This window comes from Dendrobates tinctorius, unplaced genomic scaffold (genome assembly GCF_039654945.1).
Source record: "Dendrobates tinctorius isolate UK_male_01 unplaced genomic scaffold, ASM3965494v1 ptg000044l, whole genome shotgun sequence".
Classification (NCBI taxonomy): domain Eukaryota; kingdom Metazoa; phylum Chordata; class Amphibia; order Anura; family Dendrobatidae; genus Dendrobates; species Dendrobates tinctorius.
Window position 1 is genome coordinate 12715963 of NW_027361712.1, and position 22769 is coordinate 12738731.

Here is a 22769-nt window from a genome sequence, read left to right on the forward strand (position 1 = left end):
CTGTAGATCATCTGTCGAAAACGAGGCGCTGTAATGAAACCAACTACCATAATAGAGGCTTCTAATGTTTAACTTGAAATTTCCACATTTTTCTCTACTTTTGGATATTGTAGAGGATTTGTACATTTTTTTCCAACAAATATCTTGGCAGAAAACACTTGAGAAATTCAAATGCTCTCTAAGGAAAATTTATGATATCTAATGCGATGACTGGGACGGCAGCATAGCTGGCTAATTAATGCACTAATTAAATAGTTGCACTGCAAAGTCGTGCACAACAAGAGATAAGCTAGTACACGGCTTATGCATACCGATGCAAGTCATTAAAGGTACATGTATGTGTATTTAACTATGTGCAATCATTCATGGAGCCCAGAGTGATAGTAACACCTGAAAAATGCAGTATAGAATCATAGAATCATAGAATCGTAGAGTTGGAAGGGACCTCCTGGGCCATCTGGTCCAACCCCCTGCTCAAAGCAGGATTCGCTAAATCATCCCAGTCAGATGTCTGTCCAGCCTCTGTTTGAAGACTTCCATTGAAGGAGAACTCACCACTTCTCGTGGCAGCCTGTTCCACTCATTGATCACTCTAACTGTCAAAAAGTTTTTTCTAATATCTAATCTGTGTCTCTTCCCATTCAGTTTCATCCCATTGCTTCTAGTCTTTCCTTGTGCAAATGAGAATAAAGTTGATCCTTCCACAATGTGACAGCCCTTTAGATATTTGTAGACAGCTATTAAGTCTCCTCTCAGTCTTCTCTTTTGCAAACTAAACATTCCCAAATCCTGCAACCTTTCCTCATAAGACAGGGTTTGCAGACCGGTCACCATTCTGGTCGCTCTTTTCTGAACTTGCTCCAGTTTGTTGATGTCTTTTTTCAAATGTGGTGCCCAAAACTGGACACAATATTCCAGATGAGGTCTGACCAAAGAGGAGTAGAGGGAAATAATGACTTCACGTGATCTAGACTGTATGCTTCTGTTAATACATCCTAGAATTGCATTTGCCTTTTTTGCTGCTGCATCACACTGTTGACTCATATTCAGTCTGTGATCTATTAGTATACCCAAGTCTTTTTCACATGTGCTGTCACTTAGCCCTATTCCTCCCATTCTATATATGCTTTTTTCATTTTTATTGCCCAGATGTAGTACTTTGCATTTCTCCCTGTTAAAAACCATTCTGTTAGTTGCTGCCCACTTCTCCAGTTTATTTAAATCTTTTTGAATCATCTCTCTCTCCTCTCTAGTATTAGCTATCCCTCCTAGCTTTGTGTCATCAGCAAATTTAATCAGTTTACCCTCAATTCCTTCATCTAAATCGTTGATAAAGATGTTGAACAATACAGGGCCCAGGACAGAGCCCTGTGGTACCCCACTTGAGACATTCTTCCAACTGGATGTGCAGCCATTTACGACCACTCTTTGGGTCCGATCACTAAGCCAGTTATGAATCCACCTAACAGTTGCCTTGTCCATTCCATACTTAGTCATTTTTTCAATAAGGATTGTATGAGAGACTTTGTCAAATGCTTTGCTGAAGTCAAGATATACTATATCTACAGCATTTCCTTGATCCACCCAATCAGTGATACCGTCATAGAAGGAAATTAAGTTAGTCTGACATGACTTATCAGTTACAAACCCATGCTGACTCTGTTTAATCACTTCATTCTTATCCAGGTATTGACATACATGTTGTTTAATAATTTGTTCAAAGATCTTTCCTGGTATAGAAGTCAGACTCACCGGCCTATAGTTGCCTGGGTCCACCTTCTTCCCCTTTTTGAAGATAGGAACAACATTTGCTCTTCTCCAGTCTTCTGGCACTTCTCCTGTTCTCCAAGAATTTTCAAAGATTATGGAGAGGGGTTCAAAAATTTCTTCTGCTATCTCCTTTAGTACTCTGGGGTGTAATTCATCTGGACCTGGAGACTTGAATTCATTTAGGTTAGCTAAGTGTTTCCTCACTATCTTTCTGTTTATAGATATCCTGGATTCTTCTATTCCCTTAATAGGACAGTGAATAACAGTTGATGTTGCATTTCCTTTCCGAGAGAAAACAGATGCAAAATAGGAATTTCAAAGTTCAGCCTTCTCAACATCCTGTCTTACCATTTCATCATTTTCATCCTGTAAAAATACTATAGCATCTTTGACTTTTCTTTTACTTTTGACATATCCCCAAAATCCTTTATTATTGCTTTTGACATCTCTTGCAAGCCTCAGTTCATTTTCAGCTTTAGATAATCTGATTTGTGCCCTGCAGGTTCTGCAGACAGCATTATATTCTTCTTTAGATATGCCTCCCTCTTTCCATTTTATAAACATTTTTTTCTTCCTTTTTAGCATGTGCTTAAGTTCTGTGTTCATCCATCCTGGTTTCCTTAAATGCTTCCTATTCTTCCCTCTTTTCGGAATTGTTAACAACTGTGCATTGAGAATTTCATTTTTCAAGATTTCCCATCCTTCCTGGACATTTTTGTCTTTAAGGATATCCAGCCATTGGATCCCTCCAATTCTCTTTCTGAATCCCTTAAAATCTGCCTTTCTGAAATCTAACCTTGACGTCTGAGTCTTCACAGGTCTTCCACCTCTAGTTATCCAAAATTCTAAAATAGCATGGTCGCTACCTCCTAGGGTCCCAGCCACTTTTACCTCCTCAACCATTTCCTCCCTGTTTATAAGGATTAGATCCAAGGTAGCAGTTCCCCTTGTTTTCTCCCTTACCTTTTGGAAGATAAAGTTGTCAGCAAGAGAGGATAAGAATTTCCTTGACCTGTTAGTTTTGCCTGAGAGAGATTCCCAACAAATGTCTGGATAGTTGAAATCTCCCATGACAACCATGTCATATTTTTTGGAGAACTTGGCCATCTGATGCATAAAGAGTTCATCTATATCTTCGGCTTGCACAGGCGGCCTGTAGTAAATGCCTACTACCGTATGATGAGGAGCCACTGCTGGAATTGCTATTTTTCATGACAGGTTTGAGACAGGCACGGAAATGGATATAAAATAGAAAAGCAGAATTGTTGCTAATATATGTGTGTGTATATGTGTGAGGCCAAAAAGATAAATGCCCTGTTCTCCAAAGAACCATCCAAAGTGTATTCCCAACTACAGAACAACAGCACAAAGGCAGCAACTCCACCAATAGCAGAGACTGAACAATACTGGAGGGACATATTGGCGAAGGAAAAAACACACAACACCAGTGCAACGTGGCTGCAAGATCTGAGAATGAAACACAGCAACCACCTAGAGCAAGAACCAGTCACCATTACAGATGCAAACATCCAACAGCAGGTCAAGAACATGAAGAGCTGGACAGCCCCTGGCTCAGACATGATCCACGCCTACTGGCTAAAGAAATTAACAGCGGTAGATGAACGAATGACAAAGCAGATGAACCAACTGCTAGAAGAAGGCCACCATCCAGCTTGGCTAACACAAGGAAGAACAGTGCTGATCTTGAAGGTTCCTCATAAAGGAACAGTTCCAACCAACTACCGCCCAATAACCTGCCTTACAACAACATGGAAACTCCTGTCAGGCATCATAGCCACCAAGCTACACAGAACCATATAAACCAGTACATAAATCCAGCTCAGAAAGGCATCGGGACTGACACCAGAGGCTCTAAGCACCAGCTCCTAGTAGATAGAGCAGTCATTCAAGACCCAAGATCCAGACATAAGAAAAAAATCATGACACAAATAAATATAAATGTCAAAACTGAAAATTAATCAACAGCCAATCATATACATGCTTAAAGTGCAAAAGAGAAGTTGGGAAGGAAAAGAGAGGTATGGAGATAGCTACCCGACTGCTCAGTATAAACACACTCCAATATATTGGGATAGAAACCAGCCTGAAAATATTAAATAATCAACCTGAGTGGTCATAAATACTAGATTGAGGTAAGTATCTCAGGTAATTGAACGTACCGTGTAGACTGAGGTAGTACACCTTCAAGAGGTATAGTTACCGTATATACTCGTGTATAAGCCGAGATTTTCAGCCCATTTTTTTGGGCTGAAAGTCCCCCCCCCCCCTCTCGGCTTATACACGGGTCATATACCTGGGGGTCGTGGGGGGGGAGCGGGGGTGTCAGAGATCATACTCACCCATCCTGCCGCAGTCTCTGCAGCCTCGCTCGCTTCTCCACTGTCTCCCTTCCTGTCTTCAGCGGTCACGTGGTACCACTCATTACCACTCATGAATATGCGCATATTCATGAGTGTAATAAGCGGTACCACGTGACCGCTGAAGACAGGAAGGGAGACAGTGGAGAAGCGAGGCTGCAGAGACCGCGGCAGGATGGGTGAGTATAGCGATATTCACCTGTCCTCCGGTCCATCGCTGCTCACCGCTGTCTCTGCTGCATCCTGTGTCAGTGACGTTTAGGCAGCAGGGGGCGCGGTGGCGTGATTAGTGCGCGCCGCCCCTCTGCTGGCCTAACAGTCACTGACACAAGAAGCGACAGACAGCGGCGATGGACCCAGGAGAGGGGAGTATGGCTTCTTTTTTTTTTTTTGCAGCATATGGGGGCATATTCTATGCGGCAGCATATGGGGGCATATTCTATGGAGCTGCATATGGGGGCATAGTCTATGGAGCAGCATATGGGGCATATTCTATGGGGCAGCATATGGGGGCATATTCTATAGGGCAGCATATGGGGGCATATTCTATGGAGCAGCATATGGGGGGCATAATCTATGGAGCAGCATATGGGGGCAGAGTCTATGGAGCAGCATATGGGAGCATAGTCTATGGAGCAGCATATGGGGGCATATTCTATGGAGCAGCATAAGGGGGCATATTCTATGGAGCAGCATATGGGGGCATAGTCTATGGAGCAGCATATGGGGCATATTCTATGGGGCAGCATATGGCGGCATAGTCTATGGGGCAGCATATGGGGGCATAGTCTATGGAGCAGCATATGGGGCATATTCTATTCAGAAGCGCAATGTATCTTACCAGTGGTGGTTCAGTGGGCGATATGACAGGCTAATCAGCAGATGTCCCCCGCTTGCTGTGGTGAGCTTCTGAATACACTTAACCCTATAATGTTTTTCACTAGTAGCATTAATGGGCCATATTATTTTCTTAGGGCTGACGCTAATACTGCCTGGGGACACAGTGAGATTATACATAAGTAAGCATATCTTTGGTTCCAGATCCCCCATATATTTTTGTTTTCTCTTGCATTGATTGGACACATTTTTTATATTTATTGGACATATAATTATAGGTAAAGGCTTTATCCTATATGAGAGATTTAAACAATTTCCCATTATCCTATTAGAGGACGCTTTACTCCTGAATACATCTGGCCATATTTAAGTGCCTTATTTCATCCATGAAAGTAAGCACCACTGATTTTTACTAATTTTGAGCGCTCTTTATTTATTCTTTCCATGCTCCTATATATCTCTTCCTTTTACAGATTTTTGTTACCCATTGTAGTGGATGCTCATTAGATGCAATTAATACAAATGAGCAATTTGGTTGGTACCATTGCTTTGAAATGATTACTGACACATATCCCTCACACTCAATATAATATGTCAATCGATTTATCTCCATAGGGTCAATTTACCCACTGATCATTTAACTATACCTCTTGAAGGTGTACCTCAGTCTACACGGTACGTTCACTTAACTGAGATACTTACCTCAATCTAGTATTTATGACCACTCAGGCTGATTATTTAATATTTTCAGGCTGGTTTCTATCCCAATATATTGGAGTGTGTTTATACTGAGCAGTCGGGTAGGTATCCCAATACCTCTCTTTTCCTTCCCAATTTCTCTTTTGCACTTTAAGAACGTATATGATGCCTGATTGGCTGTTGATTAATTTTCAGTTTTGACATTTATATTTATTTGTCTCATGATTTTGTCTTATGTTCAGAGTATCATGTGTTTGAGATATGCCGTTTACTTATTGTATATGATACACATTTGTTACAGTACTTGATGAAGGTCCACTCTGGGACCGAAACGTTGTTGATTTTGGACTGCACTAAAATGTTCATAATCATCAAAAGTTGAGTGCCAAGTTTTCTCTTGATATTACTCATGGGTTGGGATCCTACTTAGGCTCCACTCACAGCAGTGCCACGTTATATCTTCTATCAAGATCCAGACAGACCAATCTCAGCACAGCCTGGATTGACTACAGGAAAGCCTATGACTCAATACCACACACATGGATCTGTGAATGCTTGGCCCTCTACAATGTCAACAGGAAATTAAGAACCTTCCTCAGAAACTCAATGGGGCTATGGAGAACAACATTGGAAGTTAAGTCAAGACAACTAGCACAAGTGACCATCAAATGCGGCATATACCAAGGTGATGCACTGTCCCCATTGCTGTTCTGCATAGGCTTGAACCCCCTCAGTCAGATAATTACAGAGTCTGGCTATGGATACAAGTTCAAGGGTGGAAGCACCATCAGCCACCTCCTCTACATGGATGATATCAAGCTGTATGCAAAAAACGAACTAGACATTGATTCACTGATCCACCTGACAAGGATCTACAGTGAAGACATCGGGATGTCCTACGGACTGGAGAAGTGCGGCCGGTTGGTAATAAAGAGAGGCAAGGTAGTTAAGACGGATGGAGTGGAATTACCAGCAGGGCATATAGCAGATTTACAGACATGCTACAAGTACCTGGGCATCCCACAGGGATACGGTAACCATGATGAGGAGGCAAGGAAAGCAGTAACATCCAAATACCTTCAAAGGGTAAGACAGGTCCTTAAGAGCCAGCCAATGGGAAGAATAAAATCCATGCCATCAATACATATGCCCTGCCAGTTATCAGATACCCTGCTGGCATAGTGTGCTGGCCAAAAGAAGAGATGGAAGCTGCAGATGTGAAGACACGAAAGCTCCTCACAATGCATGGAGGTCTCCACGCTAAGGCTGAGTTCACACATGGCGTTTTTTGCGCGTTTTCGCGGCGGTTTTAAACACGCGATTTTGCCATGAAAAATAAGCATCCCATGCAATCCTATGGGATTCCGCAATGCTGTGCTAATGCTGCGGTTTTTTCCGCGGCGGAATCGCTTCGCGGTAAAAAACGCAGCATGCTCATTAATTTAGCAGAATCACGGTGATCTCCCACCCATAGGATTGCATTGTTCCACTTACTTCCCCCGCATGTGGCTGTGCCCACCATGCGAAAAGTAAGCAGAACATTTTCGGATGGTATCCACGGCCCGGAGGAGAGGAGACTGTCCTCCGGGCTGTGGGTACCATATCCCTGTAAAAAACAGAATTAAAATAAAAATATTGTTTATTCTCACCTTCCGGCGTCCCGCGCAGCCTTCCTGCCTCTCTCCACTCTCTCAGTCCCAGTAATCCTTTGCGAGAATGACCGCGATGACGTTGAGATCTCGCGAGAGCGCGACGTCTCGCGGTCATTCGCGCAAAGGATTACTGGGACCGGGAGCGTGGAGAGAGGCGGGAAGGCTGCACGGGACGCTGGAAGGTGAGAATAACAGTATTTTTTATTTTTTTTATTATTTTTTACATTTTATCTTTTACTACTGATGCCGCATAGGCAGCATCAGTAGTAAAAAGTTGGTCACACTCGTCAAACACTATGTTTGACGAGTGTGACCAACCTGTCAATCAATTCTCCAAGCGATGCTCCAGATCGCTTGGAAAACGCTAGCATTCTGCAAGCTAATTACGCTTGCAAATCGCTAGTTTTTCCGCGGGAAAATCACGGGAATTTAAAATGCGATTTTCCCGCGGAATGGAATTCTGGAATTCTCGCTGTAACTTCCGTGAGAGTTAAGCTGTGTGTTAACGTAGCCCAAGTCTAGCACCCAAAGATTGTATACCAACAGAAAGGAGGGTGGTCGAGGCTTGATAAGCATCCAAGCTACCTTCATGGATGAAACAAGGAGTATCCAGGAATACATCAGAAGAATGGCGGCAGAAGATGAGATGCTGAGAGAAAGCCTAAGGCAGCAACAACAACAGATCTGGAAGAACAGGAACATGAAGCACCATGGCAAGACAAGCTGCTGCATGGGTTGTACCACCGACAGATAATGGAAGTGGCTAACAAGGAGAAATCCTACCAATGGCTGGAGAAAGCTGGGCTCTGAGACAGTACAGAGGCACTAATCATAGCAGCATAAGAGCAAGCACTAAGTACAAGATCCATAGAAGCAGGAATCTACCACACAAGACAAGACCCAAGATGCAGACTATGCAAAGAAACCTCAGAAACAGTCCAGCACATAGTTGCAGGATGCAAAATGCAAGCAGGAACAGCATATACTGAACGCCACAACCAAGTAGCGGGAACTGTATACAGGAACATCTGTGCAGCACATGGGCTAAGCCCCCCTAATCCAGGTGGGAGACCCAGAAAAAAAGGTGGAAAATGAAAGGGCTAAAATCCTGTGGGACTTCAAGATCCAGACAGATAAGCAGGTGTTGGCTAACCAACCAGACATTGTCATAGTAGACAAGGATCAGAAGACAACAATGATAATAAATGTGGCAGTGCCAAGTGACAGCAAAATCAGAAAGAAGGAATATGAGAAGCTGGAGAAATACCAGGGCCTCAAAGGAGAACTAGAGAAGATGTGGAAGGTGAAGGCAACATTGATTCCAGTGGTGATAGGAGCACTTGGAGCAGTGACCACTAAGTTGGAAGAATTGCTACAGATCCCAGGAGCAGCATTTGAGCTCTCTGTCCAGAAACGCGCAATACTCGCAACTAAGATCCTGCGCAGAACCCTCAAACTCCCAGGCATCTGGTAGAGGACCCGAGAATGAGAAAGGACAACAAAGACCACCCCCAATGAAGGGTGAGAAGGATGCACAGTGCCTACAAGTAATATTCAACCCCCTGCAGATTTAGCAGGTTTGATAAGATGCAAATAAGTTAGAGCCTTCAAACTTCACACAAGAGCAGGATTTATTAACAGATGCATAAATCTTACAAACCAAAAAGTTATGTTGCTCAGTTAAATTTTAATAAATTTTAAACATAAAAGTGTGGGTCAATTATTATTCAACCCCTAGGTTTAATATTTTGTGGAATAACCCTTGTTTGCAATTACAGCTAATAATCGTCTTTTATAAGACCTGATCAGGCCGGCACAGGTCTCTGGAGTTATCTTGGCCCACTCCTCCATGCAGATCTTCTCCAAGTTATCTAGGTTCTTTGGGTGTCTCATGTGGACTTTAATCTTGAGCTCCTTCCACAAGTTTTCAATTGGGTTAAGGTCAGGAGACTGACTAGGCCACTCCAACACCTTGATTTTTTGCCTCTTGAACCAGGCCTTGGTTTTCTTGGCTGTGTGCTTTGGGTCGTTGTCTTGTTGGAAGATGAAATGACGACCCATCTTAAGATCCTTGATGGAGGAGCGGAGGTTCTTGGCCAAAATCTCCAGGTAGGCCGTGCTATCCATCTTCCCATGGATGCGGACCAGATGGCCAGGCCCCTTGGCTGAGAAACAGCCCCACAGCATGATGCTGCCACCACCATGCTTGACTGTAGGGATGGTATTCTTGGGGTCGTATGCAGTGCCATCCAGTCTCCAAACGTCACGTGTGTGGTTGGCACCAAAGATCTCGATCTTGGTCTCATCAGACCAGAGAACCTTGAACCAGTCTGTCTCAGAGTCCTCCAAGTGATCATGAGCAAACTGTAGACGAGCCTTGACATGACGCTTTGAAAGTAAAGGTACCTTATGGGCTCGTCTGGAACGGAGACCATTGCGGTGGAGTACGTTACTTATGGTATTGACTGAAACCAATGTCCCCACTGCCATGAGATCTTCCCGGAGCTCCTTCCTTGTTGTCCTTGGGTTAGCCTTGACTCTTCAGACAAGCCTGGCCTCGGCATGGGAGGAAACTTTCAAAGGCGGTCCAGGCCGTGGAAGGCTAACAGTAGTTCCATAAGCCTTCCACTTCCGGATGATGCTCCCAACAGTGGAGACAGGTAGGCCCAACTCCTTGGAAAGGGTTTTGTACCCCTTGCCAGCCTTGTGACCCTCCACGATCTTGTCTCTGATGGCCTTGGAATGCTCCTTTGTCTTTCCCATGTTGACCATGTATGAGTGCTGTTCACAAGTTTGGGGAGGGTCTTAAATATTCAGAAAAGGCTGGAAAAAGAGATAATTAATCCAAACATGTGAATCTCATTGTTCTTTGTGCCTGAAATACTTCTTAATACTTTAGGGGAACCAAACAGAATTCTGGTGGTTTGAGGGGTTGAATAATAAATGACCCTCTGAATAAACTTTTCACAATTTAAAAAAAAATTAAACAAAGAAATAACATTCTTTTTTGCTGCAGTGCATTTCACACTTCCAGGCTGATCTACAGTCCAAATGTCACAATGCCAAGTTAATTCTGAATGTGTAAACCTGCTAAATCTGCAGGGGGTTGAATACTACTTGTAGGCACTGTATATATATATATATATATATATATATATATATATATATATATATATATATATATACACACACACACACAGCGTCGGACTGGACCACCGGAGAACCGGAGAATTCGCCGGTGAGCCCTGGCATCTGGTGGGCCCTGGCACCTGCTGGCATACAGGGCCAAAAGTTGCCTAGGGCCCCCGCTGCTCCAGCGGCCCCCAGCCAGTGGTGTGTCGCACACCATGCTATAGGGGCCCATGCCAGCGGAGCAGCAGCGGGTGACGGAAGGCAGAAGCCCCTGTCCCTGCTGCTAAAGAGAAATGAATATTCACTGCTTTCCATGCCCACATGGGCGTGGGAAGCAGTGAATATCATTTCACGGTCTCCACTCCCCCAGGGGTCCTACCCCCCCAGCCCAGTAAGCCGCTATGCGGCTGTAAATCAGGGCCGGCGGTGCCCTCAATTGTAAAGGGAGAGAAGGCATCATCGTAAGATGACGCTCTCTCTCCCATCAGTCCCCTCTGCTGACTCACAGCCGCTGCGCGATGACGTCACCATCGCGCACCCGCTGTGTGTCTGGCAGACGGGGCAGCTCCTGACACAGAAGCCGGGATTAGTGTGGGAGCGAGGAGAGGTGAGTATTGTGATTTGTTTTTTTATATCTCTATCTCTCTCTATATCTATTTTTCTTTCTCTATATCTATCTCTCTCTCTACCTATCTATATCTATCTATCGCTATATTTGTCTATCTATATCTATCTCTCTATATAGCTCTCTCTATATATATCTCTCTATCAATCTATCTATATCTTTCTTTCTATCTCTCTCTCTATATCTATCTATAATCTATCTCTATATCTATCTATCCATAGATCTATCTATCCCATATCTATCTAACTCTATATCTATCTATCTATATATATATATATATATATATATATATATATATCTCTATCTATCTATATATATAGCATTATACCCTATGAGGGGGGGCAGCATTATACCCTATGTGGGGGTGCATTATACCCCCTGACGACATATGACGTACATTTACGTCATGTGTAGTGTCTCTGACTTTGCAAACCCACATCTTTCCCGGGCTGATGATGGAAGATATGCCTCTCAGTTGTGGGTGGAGCTGAGGCTGCTAATATGTGAAATGCCACTGTCAATCTCTGACAGCAATATTTACAGCACATGGGCAAGGAGAGCGCCATTCCATGTGCTCACTGACACACCTGTGATGTGATTGCTGGGATTCGATGGGTTGCCATGACAGCCAGGGGTCTGCTGAAGATCTCCGTACTTGTCATGACAAATCTCTTGTGAAAACAGCAAAAACAAAGTGCCCCTCTTTAGCCACAAGCATCCACGTGCCATGATAACAATGACTGACAATGATTGACATTACCCCTTCACGACATATGCCGTATATATACGGCATATGTTGTGTCTCCCCCTTTGATGCAGGCTCCTGCGCAGAACCCACATCTTTTCGGGCACATGACAGATGATTTGATCAGCTGTCATGTGTCCTAACAGCCACGGGTGGAATTGCGATCTACCTGTCGTTGTTAACATGTTAAATGCCGCTGTCAATCTTGAAGTAGCAAGTCACTAACTTCACCCATTGGTGCCTGTCACATGATTGCTGTAAGCTGATGGGTTGGCATGACAACCGGGATTTGCAAGAAACCCCCATGGCTGTCATTGCTGATCTGCTATGAGCACTGCCCTGTGGCCGGCGTTCATAGCAGATGAGCATTTACTGCCCTGAAGCTCGGCTATGTGTAGAACAAGTGGGTCGCCCTCCCAGGGCTGTGGGGTACTCTGTACCGGGCCGGTGTCAGGGGGAAAGTATCACAGCAGCTGTGACCCGGTACGTGGCCCTGGGTACCAATGTCAATGGTGGTGGGGTTAATGGAATTGAATAGGTCGTGACGCCACCTATGGTGTTCGGCAAGGAAGATGTTAAGTCGACGCTGCAGACAGATCCTCTGGGACGGATGGTGGGATGCAGCAATGGTGGTATAGCCCTCCACAGGCAGGGCTGTTGTCCCAGGGCAGTGTAGATGTGGGGACACCTTGATGGTGTAGTGTCCGGTGCAGGGAATGTAGCAGTGCTGGCGGACGCAAGAAGGAATGGAGGACACCAGGGCTTGCAGTTTCAACGCTTTACTCACAGTTCTTGGTAACCACTGGTGCCCGCTTCCATGCCGTGTCCTCCGGGGCAGAGACTCAATCAACCTCCCGGGCAAGTTAGGCTTCTCCTCTCCAACACTCCGCCAACATGTACCTTTCCTGAACGACGACTCTATTGCGCCTTTACTGTGAAGAGCTCCAGTACCATGATACTCTGAAGTTCCTCCTGTCAGATGTTCCTAACAATGCTACTTGTATGACAGACAGCTGTAGCCTCTATCGGGGAGTCCTGGCTCTCTATTCGGTTGCTGTTGTGTCCCAAGTCTTAGATGGGAGTAGTGCATTTACAGCCAACTACTCCACCGGTGTCTGCTGCAGAACCATAAGTGTCCATACAACCTCGGGGACTGGGCCCCGGCCTTGCGCTGAGAACCTATAGGCAGGGTTCCTCTTCCAACCCACAACTCCTCTCTGTTCTCCTACTCCTTCGTTCCGTGCTGTTCCTTCTCTCTCTTATGGAAGGTTAGGTTGCAGTTCTAAGTCTTTCTCCTTCTGTTCCTTTCCTAGGGAGCTCGTTCCACTAAGACCAGTCCTCAGCCTCTCCTGACTGACTGTCTTCCTCCGCCTTGAGCTCCCCTCATGCTGACCTCCAGACTGAATTGAACTCCAATTCTAAACCTTCCCACTCTTTTATATCTAACTCCACCCACCTCCCAGCACATCTCGTGTTATGAAGCAAGGACCCACAAAAGCTGCTCTGCTATCCTCTAAGCATGGAGCCGCAATCCGGTCCATTGCTGAACTATCCTGTGTGTGGGTGCAGGTGTTGGAGTGTGGAAAGGAGTTCCCAACTTACCTAGTTGGTGGGGCACTACACCTTAGGAGAAGGTGCAGTACCTCTGTGGCGACTGAGCCTCAGGGGCGCCACATACCCCCCTGTTAAACACAGCACGTCCGCGGGCTGCAAGATAAAGTGGACAGCAAAGAAACATACAAATTTTTATAATGCTGCATAAACATTTCTTATACTAATCTTCCTAGTGTAGGAGGTACTCATCTTGAACGTTACAAACAATTCTCTTAAATTCTATCTAAAATTTTTAATTCTAAGTGCAATTCTCAATTCAAAGTGCTATTCTCTGTAACACATTTTCTCTCATCTTCCTTCTCTAGTACACATTTATTTTTCTACTTTCACTGTCTCTTCTAGACACAAGACGCTGACCGCAAATACCTGGTCCGTCACCTGTCTACTTTCAATTCTTTATTCACATCACTCATCTCTAGATCAGACATTCCTAATTCTTCTATAAAAGCTATTTCTCAGTTACTAATACTCTTATAAAACACATTATCAAATACTTCACAGTAAAACATTCAACAGTTATTCTTGTAAGTGCTGGACACCGCTCCCAGCCGGGATTTCTTGCAGTGTCCTTTGAGGTAGACATCATCTTCGAAAAGTGTCCATGCAAAAACATTATCTTCGCAAAGTGTCTTTTTATGTAAAACCAAGAAAGGGCAACTATTTACAATAAAAGTTTTTGGATCACTCCAAGTTCATGATCGCTAATTCAAAATTGAAGAACGCTGCCAATCAAAACAGGGCAACAAAAGTGCTACCAGAAAACATGATAACAAAATTAGAAAAAGGCACAACTGGTGCAAACAAACCCTCCTGGGTAACGAGATTTAAATTTTTAGTGCTGGTCCCCTCCTGAGGTTCTGGTGTCCCAGTCCCAGACCAGATCTAGCACGACCTGGCCAGCTGCTGCGACCGTGGTGCACCCCAGGGCCTTCCCAGGTGTCGGGACATCGGACGTACCTGGGGCCTCCTGGTGGTGTGATCTCTGCTCCGGTGCCGATGGAAGCGGGCTGGTGGCAGCGGGTGGTGGCTCTGGGCCCGCGGGCGTCGCTGGCGGGACCTGCGCAGCCGTGCCAGGTCCGGGCAGGTGCTTCTCTTCCTCTGCTTCAGCTCCCGGGGCTTCATATAATTCTTCTTGTGGCGGCAGCAAAGGGGCTTCGGATGCTGCCGGTGGTGTGATGGCGGTGACAGGCTCCACAGAATCTGTCCGGGGAAGCTCCGGTGCAGCAGCGGCGATCACCGCCGGTGTAGGCCCCTCCCGGGCGTGCGGCCTGCTCAGCCTCCAAAAGGCCTCCTGCCTCAGTCGCAGACGGCACGTCGGCTGGGTGATGTCATCCTCCAGCTGCTGGTGGTTCATCTCAGAGACGGGGTCGGAGCCTTCAGCCATGGCGCCGGGGAGATCCAGCTCAACCTCCGCGCGCTCTCCAGGCCTCCTTCCCTCACTCTCCAAAATGGCGTTCTGGCGTTCTTCTTCCTGCCTCGGCCCCTTTCCCGTCACTGGCTTCTTCTGCCCCTCCCTCCGGGGGCGGCGTCCTCTTCCAGAGCCTCTATACCAAGCCAGTATACGAACCCCTCGGGGGGTGGGTCATGTCAGTGTCACATAGTAATTCAGGCAGGGAAGGCCCAATACTCTTCTCGGTCTTTTCCTAGGACCTCCCATCTCTTCACACCCTTCTTCTCCGCGCCAGCGGCCATTTCTAATATCTATTTTACAGTCTATTAAATCATGTCTTCTGCACATTTTCAAAAGTACAAAGTCTCACAAATTTCAGGCGCACAGAACCCGATGGCATCGGGTCTCGTCATCCTGTTTGTGACGCCAAAATTGGATCGCCCTCCGAGGGCTGTGGGGTACTCTGTATCGGGCCGGTGTCAGGGGGAAAGTATCATGGCAGCTGTGACCCGGTCCGTGGCCCTGGGCGCCAATGTCAATGGTGGTGGGGTTTATGGAATTGAATAGTTTGTGACACTACCTGTGGTGTTCGGCAAGGAAGATGTTAAGCCTACGCTGCAGACAGATCCTCTGGGACGGATGGTGGGATGCAGCAGGTGGCCTGTGCTGAGCTGGGGCAGGTGGGCTCTGTGGGGTGAGGGTGGCGGTGGGCTGTGCTCCGGTGCAGTGGCGGCGGCTCCGCCGGCATTTCCTCGCAGCCCGGAGGCCCCCGCACATCCCTTGCTGGCCGCCGCCATGTTGCGGTGGCCTCCGGGAACATGGACGCCGGAAAGATGGCCGCCGGTCCGGGGACGGCACATACGTGGGTTCAGATCTCGTCCCGAGATCTCGGGGGACGAGGTTCAAATCTCGGCAACAAGATCTCGTCCCCCGAGATCTGATCCCGCACATGCGCAGTCCCCGGACCGGCGGCCATCTTTCCGGCATAACGATAAAAAAAAATTCAAAACGCCAGAATTACATTTTGTTGGTCACTACAATATTGCAATAAAAAATGATCAAAACATCGTATGTACCTCAAAATAGTATAAATAACAAAAGTCAGCTCTGACGAAGACGTTACGGGACTTGGAAATTTTTTTTTTTTAACAAAACTTTGGATTTTTTTTCACCACTTAAATAAAAAAGAACATATACATGATTGGTATCGGCAAACTCGTAATGACCTGGAGAATCATAATGGCAGGTCAGTTTTAGCATTTAATAAACAGAAAAAAAAAATAGTGGCATTCCACTTCATTTGCAATTTCGCACTTGGAATTGTTTTCCCATTTTCCAGTACAATTATATGGTAAAAGCAATGGCGATTTTCAAAAGCACAACTCGTCCCACAAAAAACAAGCCTCACATGGACATATTGACAGAAAAATGTTATTGCTGTGGGATAAAAAGGAGAAAAAACGAAAACGCAAAAACTGAAAATGGCCCGGAGGCGAATGGGTTAATAAAAAAAAATTACTTGGCTTTAGAGATGTCATAATTCCCAGTGGAATAGATATCCACCCTGGAGGATGTGACGGCACCGCCCTGTGCTCCAAAGTAAACATATGTTGCATCCCTACCTCCAACGGCAGCATGTGCTAGAAGGGCCTTACTAAAGCTACTGTAAGTAATTTACTTTATTCATGTAAATCATTGTGTTCATTGCACGTGGCTCTAAGTGCTACAATTTCATCATTGTACAAAACTGGACTCCTGAGGAACCGCAAGTATGAGGGGAAACATGTCAAGAATGTAGGAGAAACATCGACTGGGATGCTTTTGGCTATAGATGAGCACTATTACATAGTCATGTGATGGCAGATATTACTAGTGATGGTCGAACGTGCTTAGACAGCGTGAACACAGCCTGCTTGTTAGGGAATCCTCACATGTGTTGAGGCTGTTGAAAAGCCGCAAATTATGCAGCCGCAGGGACTCAAACATATTATACGAGCACACCCATGATACTCCGATAACGCCAGACGTTATCTGAGCACATTCGCTCATCACCAATTACGTATGATTTTTTAGATGGAATACTAATGCTGCATTTTACAGAGACTAGTTCATGATAATTGGAGGATGGACGGCTATGGGAGGCGGGGCACAGATGCTACAGAGACATAATTGACGGCAGGGAGGCGGCTGCTTCAGGGGACACACCATACCTATGGGACTGAATACAGGTATGAGGATCTATTTATAAAAGTTAATAATTCGGCGTTCCTGGGGGTCAGAAACGGAAGAGCCACCTTCACAGAATGCAGCCTTAGTGCTGCTGAAGGTGGCTCTTTTAGTTAAAAACGCTCAGAGGGGGTTACAGGTTCCCTTTAATATACTATTTAGGAACCCTCTGTAGTGACGTGATTTGGTTACATTTTTAGGTCTAGCTTTCAATATTTGCACCTTGACCTTTTGAGGCAATTTTTTTATATTAATCCTATAGTTGGATGGTTAGGGCTGATCAGGGATTCGCAGGGTCAGTCATCATAGAGCGGGAGTGCCACATGCACTGATTAGGGTGCATCCATAAGGCCTAATTAGGGCCTGGGAATGGTAGGCTAACACTGCCATAGTACAGTAGCTGGTATCGGATCATTAAATGAGAATTTAAGTGAATGGCTCGATGGTCACCTTCAGCCACTAGTTATTAGGACTTTGGGGTGTCTTTCTGATACGAATACTGTTTTACATGTGTTTGAATCATTTGTGTGGCAACCTGATTATATTTTCGTTACATTTGATATGACTAATCTTTATTCATCTATTCCTCATGTGTCCTTGCTAAAATTGCCATACAGCACCACATCAATAATTTCAGTAATTATTCTAAAAATTTGAGAGAATTTATTTTTTTGTCTTTGGATTATTTCCTCAATAATAATTTTTTTAATATTTGACCGCCAATTTTGCTTACAGATACTAGTAGCACCGATGGGCTTGGAATTTTCCCCAACCCTCGCCATTCTCTTTATGGCATGGTGGGAAGAAATGCATATCTTTACTATTGATCTCTGTTGTGAGTTCATTTTCCCCTTCACTACTGAGGCCCGAGGAACTCCCTCTTCTGGTAAAGAAAGGTAGTGAGCCTGATTATCAAACACCTGAGCCTAATGATGATGACTGGCTGAGTGGAGTTACTGACTGGATATAAGGCTGCCAACGCCCTTCTGCCCTGTGGGTGATTTCTCTGTGGGATCCTTGGAGACCAGTCTGAATTCCTGCTCTTCTAAAGCTAAGTTTTCTGCTCGGCTTTTTGCATTTGTGCTTTGACTTTTTTTTTCTGGATTTCTGCCATTCCCTGCTGGGGTGAGCTGAATTCCTTTAGCTCTGTCTTCTGAAAATACCTGAGTGCTGATTTAGTTTTTGAAGCCTAGCTGCTTCAGGGTCTTTTTCCATATCAGCTTGTTGGCTTATGTTTTTGATAGGGTTTTGGCAGATTGCAGACAGCAACCTTCCTTTCCTGTTCTGTTTAGTTCGCTTGGGCCCCATCGTTTGCTCAGCTTATCTTTCTATCTGTGTGAGTGTTTTTTCATCTTGCTTCACCGTCATTATATGTTGGGGGCTGTCTTTTACTTTGGGGTCTGCTCTGGGGCAGTTTAGATTTCCTTTTCTGTCTTTAGGCTATTTAGCTCTCCGGCTGTGATCGAGGGGTCTAGGGCACCGTAGGAACCCCCCACGGCTACTGCTAGTTGTGTTGATAGGTTCAGGGGTCTGCAATTTGATAGTTGCCAACTTCTCCGGTTTTCTGGACGTAGCTTCTATTTTTGTGTCTGCCTCCTACGGTGACTCAATCATAACAGATCTCATAGCTTGTAAGCTTGCGAGCAGAGCCCTGATTCCTCTTGGTATCTGTTATGATCTATGTGATTATTGTTATGCTGTTATGTCTATCGTCTGTACCAATCCCCTCTGAAATGTAAAGTGCTGCGGAATATGTCGGCGCTATAGAAATAAAATTATTATTATTGACAATCCTTTTTTTCATATCATCCTCTGGTCGTTATGTGGATGACCTCCTCCTTGTTTGGAGGGGGGCACACAATCTGTATTGGGATTTTTGGCTTATTTAAATAACAATTTTTAGAATTTAAAATTTACTCTTAATCAAGCATCTGAACAGGTTAATTTTCTGGATGTGCTGCTGCACGGCAATCTAACAGTACAAATGGTTAACACTTCTCTGTTCAGGAAGTAGAATGCAGGCAATACCACTCTTTAGTCTCTAGTTCACACCGAAATACACACAATTAAAGCGATTCCACCTGGTGAATTCATCAGAGCCAGACATACATGCTCTGATGACCAATGCTTTCGGTCAGAAAGTCTCATCATCAAACATAGACTACAAACTTCAATATCATTCCAGCTTTTACAATAAAACACGCACAGCTGGACATCATGAAAACAAAATAAATTCCTCATCTACTAATATTAAAAGAACTGAACCTGTCATTACCTTCTCCACTCCTTACAGCGCTCAGTTTAATGAAATTTAAAAAAATTATATTAAAATATTTACCAATAGTAAATCAGATCCTTCATAATGGAGTCAGGTGTGTGGCTTGGAGAGGCATGTCGCGAGCACAAAACACCCACTCCATGGCTGTCCTGCAAAGGCTTTTCTAGACGGGCAGGAGATCGCTGCAATGTGCGTGAATGCGCCCAAAATAAGAAGAAAAGGTTTACTCTTCCCCAAGGTTCCTCACACACCATTAATTCATTTATTACTTACGACACCAATCACTTAGTTTCTTGTATAGAATGCAGCATCTGCAAGCTGAGATATATAGGCTGCACCACCGGAAAACTAAATAAAAGAATGGCAGAGCACATTGCCAATAAAAAGAGGAAAAACAGGGGCTGTGAAACATTTCACTTTATTACATCAAAGTGATCTTTCACGTTTTTCTTTTTTTTGGGGGGTTGAAAGAATCATTAAACCTAATTGAGGGGGGAACTGGCAAAAAGAACTCATGTTGCGGGAAGCCGTCTGGATTCTCCATTTGGATCCAAATGATATGAACCATAAAAATGATCTCTTTTGCATTTATTGAAATTAATAGTCACAATTTTCAATATTAAATGCAAATAATATTTTCAAATTAGAGTACATGAATTAATTTTGTTTTACTATATCTAGAATTCCCTGAACACCTGCTTCTGCTAAAAGCTGACAACTCAGCACATCCAATCGCACATCAGTCCATAATACCACATCATTCTCAACTCAATTATTGTGCAATTACCTTCACACTTGTGGGTTTCTTTCTCTGTACATAGATATATATATATATATATATATCTCTCTCTCTATCTATCTCCATATTGGCATTACTATGTATCCTATGACTAAGGGCACTGAGGTGCCAGAAACGCGTCAGTTTTGTTTTTAATCATGTTTTTCACTTAATAAATTTTTGAATTTTATTTACTGGAAGTTTGTGCTGAGCTTCATAGCTTCATCCTCCCCTCCTGTTCTACGTTGCCGCAATCACCGGCTGGACTAGCACCTTCCAGGAGCATATCGAACCAGGACTTCACACTGCACGTTGTCGTAAGCTGTTTTTTCTTCCTATACTGCTATAGTATTATAACCCTTTTAACCTAACAGCATTGAGTTGTATGGCTCTCTCCTCCCTTGTTTATTATCTGTGTGTCATAGACCCATTTACCAGATTATGATTAGTGAACTATTGGTGTGCTGTTATAACAGATTTTAAAGAATTATTTGGGGTTTATTTATTAGTATTTATTAATGCATTTCTGATTAAGTATTTTTTATGAATACACGGTGATTGTGAATCTAATGCTTGCACACATATGCGAATTCTAAAGCCAGCTGATGACTTTCAACCAACTGTCACTACACAACAGCTATGGATTCGAGCCATACATAGATCAGTTTTAAAAGCAGATTTAGGTCTCTGGTCTGTAAGAATCAGAGCATTTTCTATTCTATTCCATTTTACAGATCAGACACTGCCATTAAAGTTAAATGGAATCCATGAGACACGGATGAAAGTAGGAAGACCTACTTTGTACAAATTCATCCATTTTTAACTGACTCATTGCTAGGAGTCAATGGATAAAGTCCAGTCGCTGTACCTGCTTCAGTGTAAAAATAGGGATGAGAATAAAAATTGAAGCAACTAACACCTGAGAAAAAAAAAATTGGTTGGTTTACTGAATTTTGACACTCACATGGATGGGTGTGAATTTAGCCAATTAGACGGCTCCCTAGAACACCAGGGAAACCCTTGCTTCACCATAAACCATTAAGAAAGACTATATTTATTTCTTCACCACTTTAAATCATTAAATATTCTACTTTATGCCCTGATTCACTATTTCCACTAATTTCTTTGCTTCCATAGATCACTAGAACTGTTGTTAATAATCTTCTAACTGCTCTAGACCACCAGAATTGTTTTTCTGAAAGGGAATCTATCAGAAAGGTTTTTGCTATGTAATTTGAAAACAGAATGAGGTATGTGTTAAAATACAGATTTCAATGTTGTGTCACATGTCAGGCTGTGTGCTGTTGCTTATTTACAATAAAGGTTTTTTCACATGGTGATCATCATTGTGTGGACTACAGCAGTGTGTGCATGTTAGTCCGACTCAGCCCTCTCCAGTGACAAGTAGCTCAGGGTCTATAGACATTGTAAAACAGTGCCTAGTGTAGGCAGGAGGCAGTTATTGTGTCGCTATCTTTGGAGGATAAGGACGCAGGGTCACTGAACAATCAATGTTTGCTAATATGTTGATTACCCATTGAATAAGTCCATGTAGCTTGTTTATTTGCAAACAGTGAAGGACAAACTATGCAGATTGATTAAATACTCAATGAGAGTTGATCTTATCCCACCATCCCCTGATCTGTGGATGACGGCCTGAAGACAGTTAACTATAAAAGGGGAATCTGCCTCTGCTCCCACACACATTCCACAAGATGCCAGCTTATGGGACCACAGCCCTAGCTGGAGGAATACAGATCTGCTCCATTGACCATCACTGAACTCTCAAAAACGTTTGAAGAATCCAGGTTGGGACAATCAGGTCACCTGGCCTCGTACTTTAATGGACTGTCAGCTTCCTAAGCTTATTGTTACCTCCTCTCTGTGGTTGCCCGCCAAAAGCAGGGAGCCAGTGGTGGGTGTATTCAGCCCTGGAAGCCCCAAAGTTGCAGCTGCTCTAATCCCGGTGAGACAGCAAAGGGGTGATTCTCTGTAAATTGTGCCATGGGTATTTTCTGGGACTGTTCTATATGTTATTGTCTGTTGGTGGTTCAATAAATCATTGCAACACTGTTTTACCCTCACTCTGTGTTGTCCGAGTAGTATTCTGCCCACGTGAAAGGAGTGTGGGCATTCAAGTGGGATGAGCACAGGTCCATGTGGTCTTTCTAAAGATAACTGGCCAGCGGACGAGAGGACTCATTGACCCTCGTGTCTCCACATCGCCCAATGACCACGCTACATCATTACGGACTGACAACCGCAAGCATTATGAATATTCATAATACAGTTTTTACTAACCCACAAAACCACCATAACCAAACCTAGAGACATTAAATGCAAATTCTATTTCATTTTAATCCATAAATTAACATTTGAGTTAACAACCAGCCTAACCTAGACCATCAGGTTCATTCAGTATTAACCGTTCAGTTCCTTTGTTTTGCTAGGAATATTAGTTATTAACAGTAATCTGGCAGCAATTACATTTACAATGTATGTACATACTGGGTAACCATGTGCTGGAATAGGACAGAAAACTCCTGATACTGTGAGATAGAGTTATGACAGTGACTGTAAAATATCTTTCACTTACATAACTAACAAAGCTCCTCGCACAAATGTACACAGCTGGGACACTGGCT

The 22769-nt window shown here is 44.1% G+C and overlaps 1 protein-coding gene across 2 annotated transcripts in view; it reads right to left on the bottom strand.

Annotated features, from left to right (window-relative positions):
• Positions 1–22769, bottom strand: part of AUH (AU RNA binding methylglutaconyl-CoA hydratase) — a 379877-nt gene that overhangs the window by 19393 nt on the left and 337715 nt on the right. The window lies entirely within an intron of this gene.